This window comes from Lepidochelys olivacea (genome assembly GCF_965140295.1).
Source record: "Lepidochelys olivacea isolate rLepOli2 genome assembly, chromosome: 17".
NCBI lineage: Eukaryota > Metazoa > Chordata > Testudines > Cheloniidae > Lepidochelys > Lepidochelys olivacea.
Window position 1 is genome coordinate 16,229,718 of NC_140427.1, and position 14,932 is coordinate 16,244,649.

A 14,932-nucleotide genomic window follows, 5' to 3' on the forward strand; every position below is an offset into this window, starting at 1 on the left:
CCACACCTAGAGATGTGCCCTGGCACAAATTAAGCACTGGTATCATGCATCCCTTCACGTGTGCACAGAAGTCAGGGTGGTGAATGCACACAAATATCCACACAAAATGCACACTTTTGAAAATTTGGGTGTTTAATCCCTTCTACAAAAGGGACTTACCCAATACACTGACAGGATTAAATGCGTCTGGGGGTTCTCTCTGTCCCTTCATGCTTAGTAGCTGTCCCTTTCAATTTCAACTGAATGTGGCACTTTTTCTCTTTAAAAAAAAAAAGTGTTGCACTATACTATACATATCACCTGCAAGTGGAGTACTACAGAGGTTCAAAAGTCTGGCAAATGAAACCTGGATATTCAGTAGTTACCTTAGCAACATCCAGTTTCTTAAACTCTATAGTACATGTAAATCAAGCAAATTGTTGTTTTAAGTCTTGTCCATTTTACAACTATAGTTTTAAGTCATGTTGGAGACAGTCCCTTCTCCAGACACACGTTTGCAAGGTTTAAATATGGCGCTTTAACAAAGCTGTTTGGTAGCTTTAAAGTGCAATGTGATTGCAGCTAATGCTATCTGTCTTAAAAACAGCCGAAAAGCTGTAAATCAGAATCTAACTCAGTGTCCCTTACTTATTCCATGATAAAGCCAGAGTGCCCTCTAGTTCCCACTTTACTGTGCTAATGTTGGCCTGAATGTACTTGCCTAGGCTATTTAAAAATACTGACATCACAATTTAAGCAAGTCCATCTGTATACACAGAGCCTGAATGATTTCTTAAGCTAAAAGGTGAAGGTGAAGTACAGTCTACACTTGAACAGGATACCTCCACAACACCCTGAAGGTAATTATGTCAGTCATTCAGTAGGTTTACTCTTCCATTTGGTTCAGTAGTAAACATTAACCCCAGAAAGATAGTAAAAGAGCTATACTGCCGTATTTCCCATGAAAACAGAACCAGATGGTCCTCACCTCATTAAAAGGTCAAACAGCACCTTGTACCAGCCCAGGATATTTAAACCCGATTAATCCAGTTTGGAACTTGGGATTAAATACATTCTGATTCATAGAGTTTAAGGTCAGAAAGAACCACTAGATCATCTAATCTGACCTCCTATATATCACAGACCAGAGGTTTACCCAGTTACCCCTGTAAAACTTGTGTTTTATTTAAATGTATTATCTAGAATTGGATACAGATGGAACAACATTCATTTCCCTAACATTTTCAATTACACATATCACAATATATCGTATTAGTGTAAGATCAGTTGTCTTCCCCCCCCCCCCCCCGCAAAGAACAGGGTAGATAAAAATTGACGATTTTTTTAAAAGGGATTTTATTATTTACATTTTTTTAAATAAACCCATTTAAAATGAAATCTGAATTTAACAAATATGTTAATGCCTTATGTTATAATCTCTTAAAACATTTTAAATAAAAAATATGCTGAATCAATGAGCCTTTATCAAAAACTCTGCATTAAAGGCTGCTTTTCTATATAAAGAAAAAACATCTAACTTTTGAGGTCAAGCTTTATAAATATGACACAAGTTGTACTGTATTAAGGGCTTGATCCTGTGGGGGACTCGGGATGTGCCACTGGGTGAAAGACTGGCAAAATCAGAACACGTATTGGAACCTGGCCTCTGACTCCAGGAGATACCATGTATCTTATCAGGATCATCCACTAAGCCCACTTGAGTGGTCTCATTACACTTATTTTATAGCTTCTCCTTACCTAAGCTCTGATTGGCTCAGTTCTCAATTTAAAGAAAGTCAGTAGCTAAGCACAAGAAACCACAGTTTGCTGAACTGCTAAATCAACTTTTGACAGCAGTATCCTCTTCTGCAGGCACAGAAAGAATATTTTCTTCATTTGAACTAATCCATTCAAAAATAGATAAACTGATTGGGATTTAGACAAGTTTTCCTGCTTTTACTTTTCTTCCAATTATGAATAAAAGTGAGGAGGGGGGAAGATGAGATCTACTAGTTTTAAAAGTTAGAAGGACAATTAAGTAATTTAGGAGACCATCTCATTTTTAAGAGACTTCGGTGGAGTTTAAGTTCTTACTCAGTCACTCTGACTGAGGGCTTGGCTACACTTGAGAGTTACAGTGCAATAAAGGAACCCCGGAAGCACTAGCTCACTACCCGTCCACACTGGCAAGGCACGTAGAGCACTCTGACTCCACGGCTACAGAGCTGCTGGGTACTCCACCTTGGCGAGTGGAATAACGTTTGCTGCGCCCTCATTGGAGCGCTGCGGCGCCAGTGTGAATGGGGTGTTGCTTTACCGTGCTCTGATCAGCCTCCAGAAACGTCCCATAATCCCCTTAAGTCAAGTGGCCACTCTTGTCATTGTTTGGAATCGGCTGCAGGAATGCAGAAATGCCCTTTGAAAGCTCCATTTCTGACAGCCGGCTGCTTATCTACTCCGAGACAAAGCAACCATTAGTGTGGAATGTTGTGTATGAGAGAGAGAGAGGCGGGAGGGAGGCGAGGGGGGGTCTGCTGCTCTCTGAATTTACAAGATAGCATGCTGACATGCTCTCAGCCCCCCAAAAACCCACTCTCTCCCCCGCCACATACACACAACACACTCCCTGTCACACTCCACCCCACCGCACTCATTTGAAAAGCACGTTGCAGCCACTTGCATGCTGGGATAGCTGTCCATAATGCACAGCTCGCAATGCCACTGCTAGTGCTGCAAATGCGGCCACACCAGTGCGCTTGAAACTGTCAGTGTGGACAGACTGCAGCGCTTTTCCTACGGTGCTCTTTGAAGGCTGGATTAACTCAAAGCGCTCTACATCTGCAAGTGTAGCCATGCCCTAAGGCATACTTGAAAATTTCTCAGGCTGACCTGAAATAATCAGAGAAACTAGGCGGGTGTCATAATATATTTTATTGGACCATCTTCTGTTGGTGAGAGAAACAAGCTTTCGAGCTTACACAGAGCTCTTCTTCAGGTCGAGAAAACTAACTCAAAGTGTGTATGATCAGCTTATTTCACTGTCCATAGTTAACGCCTTTGTTTAATAAATAATTTAATTCTAAATGTAAAACATTTAGATAAGCGAAGTTTATGGAGTCAAAACATTTAAGATTTTGTTTAATAAAAATAAATGTTATATGCTGTTTTCGGTTTAATTAAATTACAGTTACCAACCTAATGCATCTTAACACAAATCATGAACAAAAAGTTAATTATCTAATAAATATATTGTTCGCCTTTTTCTAACATTAAAATTGTGCAATTAATAAGAATCTGAGAGTACTGAGCTATGTAATTGCTTAAAAAATAGAGAGAGAGAGTTAAGTGTGCCCCCTTAGGCAGCAAAAAGATGTACCAAATCTACGGTAATGTCTCTATTTAGATGTAAATCAACATGTTTCAACGGTTATATATACCTATGAGAATGCACCTTTCTTTAGAAAACAACTCAAGTACAAACGGAAAATTAAATTAAAATCAATGATTTAGAAAAACAAGGCTTTGCACTTGGTGATTTAGAATCAATCCACCCTGACAAAAGCAGCCACACACCTGGAAAATTCCTTTCACATTTCACCGCATTTTCCTCTAAATTTTGCAGTTTTCTCCTGTATCTCTGCCAGCCTATAGTATATAGGAGTATAGTGTTCATTATTAGGCATTGCACCATTGAGCTCAATAGGTCTGCACCTGACCACAAGATTAGGCCCTTAAATGGTGAAGGACAATAGTTAATCCTGAGATTAACACTCAGTGCAAGGCTATTCAAAATCTGGTGGTACTTAGAACATGTGCCAATGTACTAGTCAAAAAGTTAAATTGAATCAGATCTTTAGCTATTACTAGGGCGCTACCAAATTCACGGCTATGAAAACACATCACGCACCATGAAATCTGATCTTGTGTGCTTTTATCTTATACTATACAGATTTCACAGGGGAGACCAACATTTCTCAAATCGGGAGTCCTGACCCAAAAGGGAGTTGCAGGGGGCGGGCGCAGAAGGTTTTTTTTAAACGGGGGGTCACGGTATTGCCACCCTTCCTTCTGTGCTGACTTCAGAGTGGGTGGCTGGAGAAAGCCAGCTGTCGGCTGGGTAGCCAGCTCTGAAGGCAGCACCCTGCCAGCAGCAGCGCAGAAGTAAGGATGGAAATGCCAAACCATGCCATCCTTACTGCTGCTGGCAGTGACTGTGCCTTCAGACCTGGGTTCCTGGTGAGCAGCTGCTGCTTTCCAGTAGGGATGTAAAAGGTTAAAGGGTAAGCATTAGGCTTACCGTTAACCAACCTTTACCATTAAACCTGCTGCCCCACACCCGGCCGGAACGGCCCCATGCCCAGCTGCCCTGTGCCTGGAGTGACCCCAGCCCCGGCCGCCCCACACCAGGCCGGCCGGAGCGACCTCAGTTAACAGTTAACTGATTAAACGATATAATTTTAAATCGTTTACCGGTTAACTTTTTAAACCGATATTTACATCCCTACTCTCCAACTGCTCAGCTCTGAAGGCAGCTCCGCCACCAGCAGCAGTGCAGAAGGGTAGCAGTAACGTGACACCCCCCCACCACACACACCCCTCCTTTTTGGGTCAGAACCCCTACAATTACAACATGTGAAATTTCAGATTTAAATAGCTAACATCATGAAATTTACAATTTTAAAAATCCTATGACCGTGAAATTGACCAAAATGGATCATGAATTTGGTAGGTAGTAGCTATCACAAGTAGGTTTCCATAAGACCACTAAGGATATATTTTTAAGTCTTCACCAATCCTATATTGCTGGGAAAGGGCCTTCAAAGAGGTCAATAGCATTTAGTATTATTTATCATCTGTGAATCCTTTAAATTGATGGTCTGAAGAGAAGTTTTTGCCTAATAAGTAAAGACCTGTAACATTAAATAAGCCATTACACAAAGTAATTGTGATGGGACACCAGGGCTCTCAGCTGGAGAGAGGGTCACCAGGACATGAAGCAAATGTGCAAAATGGAAGCCCAGGGATAAGAAAACAAAAAATGGTAGCTTTGTGTAGGTTAGCTGGGACCTAGATGTAGCTCATTCAGCATGTTTCTGGCTTACTTCCACTTCTGAGAGCAAAGAAATAGAAATGCTTGTGGCAAGTGAAAGCCAAACCACAAGAGAAAGTTACTTTGTGTCTTTCTTATTCTTACAGAAGAGTGCACATGCCAATCCCTGCGGCCCACGGGTGTTAGATGTCCTCCCCGACAGTTTCTTATGGACACAAAAAAGCAAGAGAAACAACATTCTGGCATGAGTAGGAAGAACTACGCTTTTTAAAGAGTTTTGTTTGTACAGAGCATATGCTGTTCGGGGAGAAAAGGAAGGAAGACAATTAAATTTCCCTTTATGACTAGCACAGCAAGAAAGGCAAATAAATGTTACACCTAGCCTGCCATAACCCAAGAGAAGTTAAAGTGAAGGATTACAGGAATCTGTTTCATAAAAGCATATACTCAGATCATTAGGCTAACGACCTGTAGGCTAAATCCTTACCTCCCACTGTTTTAGCCGGTGTCGCAAGATATTTAAAAGTCAGATGCGCTAAGGATTCATGTGTGTCTTCATACTTCAACCACCATTCCAGAGGACTTGCTTCCATGCTGATGACGGGTTCTGCTCGATAATGATTCAAGCAGAGCGGACCGACGCATGTTCATTTTTGTCATCTAAGTCACATGCCACAAGCAGAAGGCTGATTTTCTTTTTTGGTGGGTCGGGTTCTGTAGTTTCCACATCTGAGTGTTGCTCTTTTAAGACTTCTGAAAGCATGCTCTTCACCTTGTCCCTCTCAGATTTTGGACGGCACTTAAGATTCTTAAACCTTGGGTCGAGCGCTGTAGCTATTTTTAGAAATCTCAGATTGGTATCTTTTTTGCACTTTGTCAGATCTGCTGTGAAAGTGTTCTTAAAACTAACAATATGTGCTAGGCTGTCATCCCAGACTGCTATAACATGAACTATATGGCAAAGTGTGAGTAAAACAGAACAGGATACATACAATTCTCCTCAAAGGAGTTCAGTCACAAATTTAATTAACACTTTTTTATTTTTTTTTAACAAGTATCATCAGCATGGAAGTATGTTCTCTGGAATGGTGACCAAAGCATGAAGGGGCGTACAAATGTTTAGCATATCTGGCACATAAATACCTTGCAATGCTGGCTACAAAACTGCCATGCAAATGCCTGTTCTCACTTTCAGGTGACATTGTAAATAAAAAGCAGGCAGCACTATCTCCTGTAAATGTAAACAAACTTGTTTGTCTTAGCGATTGGCTGAACAAGAAGTAGGACTGAGCGGACTTGTATGTTTTACATTGTTTTGTTTTTGAGTGCAGCTATGTAACAAACAAAAAAAACAACCTACATTTGTAAGTTACACTTTCACGATAAAGAGATTGCCCTACAGTACTCCTTTGAGGTGAACTGAAAAATACTTTTTCTTTTGTTTATCATTTTTACGGTGCAAATATTTGTAATAAAAAATAATATAAAGTGAGCACTGTACACTTTGTACTCTGTGTTTGTAACAGAAATCAATATATTTGAAAATGTAGAAAAATATCCAAAAATATTTAATAAATTTCAATTGGTATTCTATTGTTTAACAGTGCGATTAAGCAAGATTAATTTTTTTAATCGCAGTTAATTTTTTTAATTAATCACGTGAGTTAACTGAGATTAATCCACAGCCCTAGTATATACTATACTACATTTTTTAAAAATATGACTAGTATATGTTTGGGCTTTAATAGCATCTTAATTATTCTATCTGTGCATGTACTTAAATCTGTCTTAATAGTCAAGTAAGATTGAGACTCGGAATAAATTCACTTAGTTTTCAAAGTATGCATACAGTTCTAAAGCAGTAAAAAGATATTAATGAATGTTAAATCAAATAAACAAAGTAAATTATTAATCAGAGTCCCACCATTTGATAATTTCAGTCTTTACTAGTGTAATCACATTTACTTAATAAACATGATTGTTCATGTTAAGTAATTACTCTTGTTCTCTGTGCCCATCAACACTAACACCCAATGTCTAAGAAGTTATCTATTTTGAACTCCACTCCTGTTTATCTAATTATAGCAAAACTGGTTCTGGCATTTGTTCATGGTGACAAATTGTCTTCTTAGCTAATACAGGCTCACCCTTGGTTTCTATTTCACATTGTACTGTGTCACAGGAACCAAATCTATTGTTTCCATTAAAAAAATCCACCTACAGTGAGCTATTCTTCAGGTGCTCACATAAAGGCCAACCCACACTACAATCCAAAACATTTTTGAAACCCGTATGTAACACCCATTTGTTCCGCTTACAGCGAACATGGTTGAGCTATAGCCCCACAGCAGCTTTTGCCCGCCCCCACACTACCCTGTACTAACCAAGCCTGTATGTCCATCTCACACCAAACTGCCTAAACATGTACATATCAGTGCATTTGGGGAAAATCAGGGCAGCTGTCCTATACTGCTTCTCTTGCAATCTGATGACCCTTTGCTATTTCCTTCCTTACTCCCCCTGGACTCAGGATCTTGCATACTACTGACTGTTTTTGCAACCTCTTCCTGGAGCCCATTACTTTTGTCCTTCTTGAGTCAAGGGGGACACTGCAAAGCAACATGCAGATACCCTCCTACCCTGATACAGAGCTTGATGCTTACACAGGACAGAAAGAACAAGTCCCCAAGAGTCTTATGTTGCGCTACTAATGGAGAAGGCAAATTAGTGTTTTGATTTGCTCAGAAAATTGACTTTGTTTAAGTCAGATTTGAGTTAATGATAGTATCAGTCACGTTGCTGTGTTAATATATATTTCAGTACGATACTTTCAGATTATCTGGTTGAGTCACATCAAATCTACCACAAACTAAATCAACAGCATAAAGCTGGGTGATGGTAATTGCGGTCCATTTAAACATACTCTTCACAATTTCACTTCAAAGTTTATACAGCAGGTAGTTATGAAATACTGAGAGAGACTGTGATGTCAAACTGCGAGAACAAAATTTAAGTGGATTGTGTGCCTGTCAGAACTCCCAAAATGAACTCTCAGCCCCATAATCCAGAGGGTGCACTTTCAAAAATGTTTAAAGTAACATGGATCCAAGCCTGAACAAACACTTTACACAGACTGTCTCTCCACTCCCTTAAATTAGCAGACAGAAGCTTCCTGGTGCTTCTTTTCTGACTTTTACAGTTGCCAAGTAGGTCTCTGCTTTCCTCCCCCCCAGCTTCCCAAGGACTACTCCTTATTGTAAGTTCCACAAGGTGCAGTTAACACTCATGAGCTATAGTGTCCAACAAGAAAATTCATTTTACCCAATGTGAATAGACTTCTATATGCATTTATAATTAAAATTATTTTCTACTAGAGGGTAAATGATCCCTTCAGTACTTAGGCAGGCAGTTGACGTACACATCCAGGGAAAAAGCGTCACATAGGTCTTCACCCAAACTAACCCCACTATATTAATCTAACTAACCTGATCTGCTTCAAAAGATTAATTTGAATCTACTGTACATAAAATCTCATACTTTAAAAATACACAGCTCCCCAAAGACACACTACCAAAAATACTCTGGCTACATCAGTTCAAATGTTGTTACTTCAATGGTGAGTTCTCTCTCTTATTAAAACTAAAGAAAACAGTTTTCTACCTTTATAAATACGTAGCCATCAAGGCTGGTGGGACAAATTTTTATTTCATCTGTTTTGTTTTGATTGATGGATTCATGTTTTCTCCTACTATGTAATCTATGCTTCAGGAGTTTTAAATCAATGTAATCCAGTATGGTGCCTGCTCAAGAAGAAAGGAGCCGAAAGACTCTCTCAAAGATAATGTATATTTGTGGGCAATCACATATGCACAAAAAATAGATGACTTACTTTAAATTAGCCACCTAGCGTAGAATTTAAAATTTTTTAAAAGTAATCTACTACATAGCCTTTTTTGTAAAAAAAAGGTCACACATCTCATCAGCAAGAGACTTGATAAGAAAACAACTGGAAAAAAAACAACAGGAAATGTCTAAAATGTGTTTAAGATTAAACATATTAATGAAGAGTCCGTGACCCAAGAACCTCTCAATGCCAACTGGCAAAGACGTGTAGAGGTGTGTATATTCTAGTTCACCAGGGAGTGTAAAATATATGTACAAATACTATGTAAGAAGTGCTAGAGAGAGAGAGACACTTTAAGAATATATTTTCAGTGTGTAGATACTCGTCACCAGCTAAGGTGAAAAACATGTTTTCTGAAAGACAAAAGTTGTTTATTCATCTGTGTTCACATGTATATTGAGTATTGTCTCATTCACAATAGGCTTCTTATCACCAGTCTGTGTGGAAAGCAAATGAAATATTGTAAGGACTTCAGAGAAAAAAAAATGTAACAGGAAGAGAAAACCTCTCTCATGGGTACACTTCAAAGGTTTGTTTAACTATGAGGGAAGGGGCGCTCAGAAGACACCCAGGCATCCTTCACTGAGGAAGTACAAAAAGACAGTGGTCTTGTTTCATGAAAAAAGTCTCAGCTAGCCTTGGTTAAAAACACTGAAGAGAATTTTGGGAGAGAGAAAACTTCCTTTGACAAGTTAATGTTAGTTTAGTCTCTAAAAGAGTGTGTTATGATTTTGTTTCATATATAATCGTTTCCAATATTCTTACTCACTATTACTAGAATCTTGAATCTTTGACAAACTTATTCTTGTTTTCACTATAAATATATCCAAGTGCTGTGGTGTTATGCAAGGTAGTGGACCTTGCTGAAACATACACAGTAGTAGAGACAAAGAGTCCTGTGGCACCTTATAGACTAACAGACGCATAGGAGCATAAGCTTTGCTGGGTGAATACCCACTTCGTCAGATGCATTCGATGAAGTGGGTATTCACCCACGAAAGCTTATGCTCCAATACGTCTGTTAGTCTATAAGGTGCCACAGGACTCTTTGCCGCTTTTACAGATCCAGGCTAACATGATACTTTACACAGTAATGTGTTCTATTCCTTTGGGAACACTGAGCCTGGCAATTCTGTGAATATTCAGTGGATAAGGGTCTAGGACACTGGACTAGGAAATGCTCCAAGGACTTGGCGGTTGGTATGTGCCTATCACAACCTGTGTAGAAAGAGCTGGCACAGCTATGTTATTTAGGGGCATGTTTTTTTTCCACATGCCTAACCAACATAGCTATGCCAGCAAAACTTTCTAGAGTAGACCTCAAAAACAACAAGGAGTCTGGTGGCACCTTAAAGACTAACAGATTTATTTGAGCATAAGCTTTCGTGGGTAAGCCACCACTTCTTCAGATGCATGGAGTGAAAATTACAAATGCAGGCATTATATAATGACACATGAAGGGAAGGGAGTTACCTCACAAGTGGAGAGCCAGTGTTGACAGGGCAAATTCGATCAGGGTGGATGTATTCCACTCCCAATAATAGATGAGGAGGTGTCAATTCCAGGAGAGGCAAAGCTGCTTTTGTAATGAGCCAGCCACTCCCAGTTCCTATTCAAGCCCAAATTAATGGCGTTAAATTTGCAAATGAATTTTAGTTCTGCTGTTTCTCTTTGAAGTCTGTTTCTGAAATTTTTTTGTTCAAGTATAACTACTTTTAAATCTGTTATAGAATGTCCAGGAAGATTGAAGTGTTCTCCTACTGGCTTTTGTATGTTATCATTCCTGATGTCCGATTTGTGTCCATTTATTCTTTTATGAAGGGACTGTCCGCTTTGGCCAGTGTACGTGGCAGAGGGGCATTGCTGGCACATGATGGTATAGATCACTTTAGTAGACGTGCAAGTGAATGAGCCTCTGATGCTGTGGCTGATGTGGTTGGGTCCTCTGATGGTGTTGCTAGAGTAGATATGGGGGCAGAGTAGGCAACAAGGTTTGCTACAGGGATTGGTTCCTGGGTTAGCGTTTCTGTCGTGTGGTGTGTAGTTGCTGGTAAGTATTCGCTTCAGGTTGGGGGGCTGTCTGTAAGCAAAGACTGGCCTGCCTCCCAGGGTCTGGGAGAGTGAAGGATTGTTTTCCAGGATAGTTTGTAGATCGCTGATAATGTGGTGGAGAGGTTTTAGCTGGGGGCTGTACGTAACGGCCAGTGATGTTCTGATATTTTCCTTGTTGGGCCTGTCCTGCAGTAGGTGATTTCTGGGTACCCGTCTTGCTCTGTCAATCTGTTTCCTCACTTTCCCAGGTGGGTATTGTAGTTTTAAGAATGCTTGATAAAGATCTTGTAGGTGTTTGCCTCTGTCTGAGGGATTAGAGTAGACCTGGCTCTCTGTGTGTGGGACAGACACAGCTCAAGGAGAGAGACAGAAACAGGAACAGAGACAGAAAGACTGAAGAAAGCAGACAACACACAGAGAGCCTGGAGAAGCTGGCAAGAGGCAGCTTGGGACTGCGAGCAAAGAAACTACCTCCTGTTATTTTTGGTTCCTCCTGTGTTTGGGGAAACAGGACTTTACACATTCTATGTAAATAAATAATATGGCATCAAAGGTACCACCAGACTCTTTCATCAGTTCCTCCTGTTGGTGGAAACTCCCCACAGACCCTCAAACCTTGATTAGCCACTCAGGTCAAAAGGACTAACAGAATTTAAAATTCAATCTGAAATGATAATTCATATATTCTTATTGATAATGCCATGAATTGCATATTCCCCAGTGTTGCATATTCAAACTCAATGACTGCTGCTATTTCACAGGCAGAAAGGAGGGAAAGCTTCTGGTGAAAGTTTGTTTTTTACAAAATTCCAAATCCCAGAGAAAGCAACTCTGTGACCTATTTTAGGCCTGCATTCCCAAAGGCAAGAAACTACACCTGTTTTCTTCCCAACCCTCCTCAAAGTAGACTGCCCCAGGAGGTGCTGAGCCACATTTTCTGGATCTCACCCGTCCCCCCTACACGAGGAGAGGGGGGTGTAAATCAAGGAACTTGAGCACTCGTGCTCAACCAAGAGGCGTAAAGTCCTTGTTTCCCATTTTCCACTTCCAGCATGATGCCAAACCCCTAAACTTTCTCTTCTGGAGCTCACCAGACTCCCATTGACCAGCCAACTCCTAAAGGTTTATTAGCATACTCGCCCCGACGCCCTCCCAAGAAGCAGCTGCCTGCCCTCGCCTCCTGTCCCACCCTCATTCCCTATCAGTGTGCTCCAGGACCTAGCATGTGCCAGACAATGAGAAGCTGTGGCACCCCAGCGTAATGACCACAACCCTAACTAAGGGAGGAGCAGCTTCCTCCCTATGACCAAGATCATTGCACTCCTGCCAAAGATGGTGAATGTTGTGCCCAACCACCAAGGTAATAGTGACTGGGGATGGAGGAGGTGTGAAAGCTCCCTCCAAGAGAAAGGGAAACGAGATGCCCTTCAATCTCAATAGCAACTGGTGGGAGAGTGAGACACATCCCCAAGAAACAGTGACTCGGGGAAAGGGGGAATTGATGGGGTATAAACCTCCTCAAGGAATAGTGACTGCAGAGTGGCAAAGCTGCAGGTAGAGGAAATGAATGACACTCCCCACCCCCAGGGAATAGCAACTGGGGAGGAGGAGGATGAGAGTCTCACACCCCACCCTAGGAATAGCGACCAGGGAGGAGAGGATGTGAGTTACACCCCCGCATACACACAGAGGGAACAGTGACCAGGGAGGGAAGATTGTGAGAGTTACACCCCCACAGAGGGAACAGCAACTAGGGAGGGGGATATGAGTCAGCCCCCTAACGGGGAATAGCAAGGGGGGGTCACCCCCCCACACATACAGGGAATAGCGACCGGGGTGTTAACCCCCCAGGGACCAGGGAGGGAGATGAGAGTCTCAAACACACACACGGGGGGGGGGGGAATGTGAGCCCCCCCCCCACAGGGAATAGCGACTGGGGGGGAGATGTGAGTCACACACACGGCGAATAGCGACTGGGGGGGGGTGTGAGTTCCCCCCACCACACACGCACGCGACCGGGGGGGGGGATGTGGGTGTTCCTCCACACACACACACACACGGCAATAGCGACCGGGGTGGGGGGGGAGAGATGTGAGTGTCCCTCCCCCACACACACACACGGCAATAGCGACCGGGGTGGGGGGGGGAGAGATGTGAGTGTCCCTCCCCCCCCCACACACACGGCAATAGCGACGGGGGGGGGTAAATGTAAGTCCCTCCCACACACGGCGAATAGCGACCGGTGGGGGATGTGAGGCCCCCCCCGGAATAGCGACCAGGGCAGGGAAACACCCCCAGGGACCGGCCCAGCCAGAGGCAGGCTCGGCCCAGGCCCGCTCCCCGCCCGGGCTCTCACTCACTGGCTGGCCGCCGCCGGGATCGGGGCAGCCCGGGTCCTGGTGAGTCTCGGCGAGGAGCCGCCGCCGCCGCCGCCCCGGGGAGGCCAAGCTAATCCCAGCTCACAGCAGGCGCTTCCCGGCAGGGCCCGTCCCCGCGGCCTCTTCGCGACTCGTCGGGCAGCCGGCGGGGGCTTGGTGACCGCGTCCACTGGGGCGCCGGCCGGGCCTCGTCCCCTCACACACTCGTTCACCCTGAACCCAGGACCGATGTGAGGGGGGGAGGGGGGGGAGTTTTTTTGTTCGAGGAAAGCCATTTGCGCAGGCGCACAGGCCGCGGCGCCTGCCGGGTGTTGCGGTTCGGCGGCCCGGTCCGTTCACGCGCTGGGCAGCGGCGGGCTAGGAGGCTGGCGGACTACAACTCCCAGCGTGCCCCGCGCAGGCGACCCGCCGCCGCGGCGTGCGGCGGAGCTCGGGGAAGGGAGCAACGCTGGCCTCTCAGGCGGGCGGCGAGGGGGGAACATGGCTGTGCGGCCAGCCTCGGCGCGGCGGGGAGCTGCGGGCGCGGCGGCCCCGGGTCCACCTGCGCGAGGGAGCGTCCTTCAGGAAAGGCGGGGGAGACGTTCAACGGCCCTCCAGGGCCACCCCCGTCCTGGAGCCGGGGACCCCTGCGGGGAAAACCAGGCAGGGAGCAGGAGGCTGGGCAGGGCTAGGCCTCAGAGCAGGCCCTGCCTCCCCTCCATTTCCTCAGGCCTCCCCGGGGACCTGCTCGTCTCTGGTTCAAAGCAATCCAACTCCTCTGGTTCTGAGCTGGATTATACCCCCTCCCCACACACCTCAAACACACACAATAGGGAAAGATCCTGGTCACCTATGGCTGATCAGTACCTGATCCAGGGAGACTGGGGCTCTGCTTTCACATAACAGACAAATTACACATCGCCCTAGGTTTCAGAGTGGTAGCTGTGTTAGTCCATTTCAGCAAAAACAAGGAGGCGGCTTTAGGGCACGTTAGAGACTAACAAATTTATTTGGGCATGGATCAGCTGAATTCCACTGCAAAAGGTAATAGGGGAAGACCCAGACCAGCACTGCTGTTTGCTACATGATCTATATGTGATCTTGAAGAGGTATCTTTGCATCACTGGAAGGGTATACTCTCTGATTTTCTATGACAAAACACAAATTACACATTGTTACTTTTATCAACAAATTTCACCACCTTCCAACCCAAAAAATTAGATAAGTACATAGGGATGTCAAGAGGAGGAGGACAACTTAACAGGAACCCAAGCTCAAGGCAGCCCCAAAACATCTTACAGAGGAAATGAGATAGGGCCCCAAATTTCTCTAAACAGGTCTCTGTACACATCCAAACACACATGCTATTATTTGCTAATACCTATCTTTTCTATGGTTTCAGAGTAACAGCTGTGTTAGTCTGTATTCTCAAAAAGAAAAGGAGTACTTGTGGCACCTTAGAGACTAACCAATTTATTTGAGCATAAGCTTTCATGAGCTACAGCTCACTTCATTGGATGCATACTTATCTTTTCTATGCATGTGTTGCAGAACAGAATCACGCTAGCTGATCCATGCAGACAGACCCTC

At 43.7% G+C, this 14,932-nt stretch overlaps 1 protein-coding gene across 5 annotated transcripts in view; it reads right to left on the bottom strand.

The window, feature by feature from the left end:
- GTF2I (general transcription factor IIi) overlaps nucleotides 1-13,598 on the bottom strand; it is a 75,602-nt gene extending 62,004 nt beyond the window's left edge. For all 5 annotated transcript variants that reach the window (XR_014714422.1, XM_084651271.1, XM_084651269.1 and 2 more), the window contains exon 1: nucleotides 13,346-13,598. The gene's annotated coding sequence lies outside the window, so the exon portion shown is untranslated. The remainder of the gene's footprint in view (nucleotides 1-13,345) is intronic.
- Nucleotides 13,599-14,932: the final 1,334 nt, after the last annotated feature.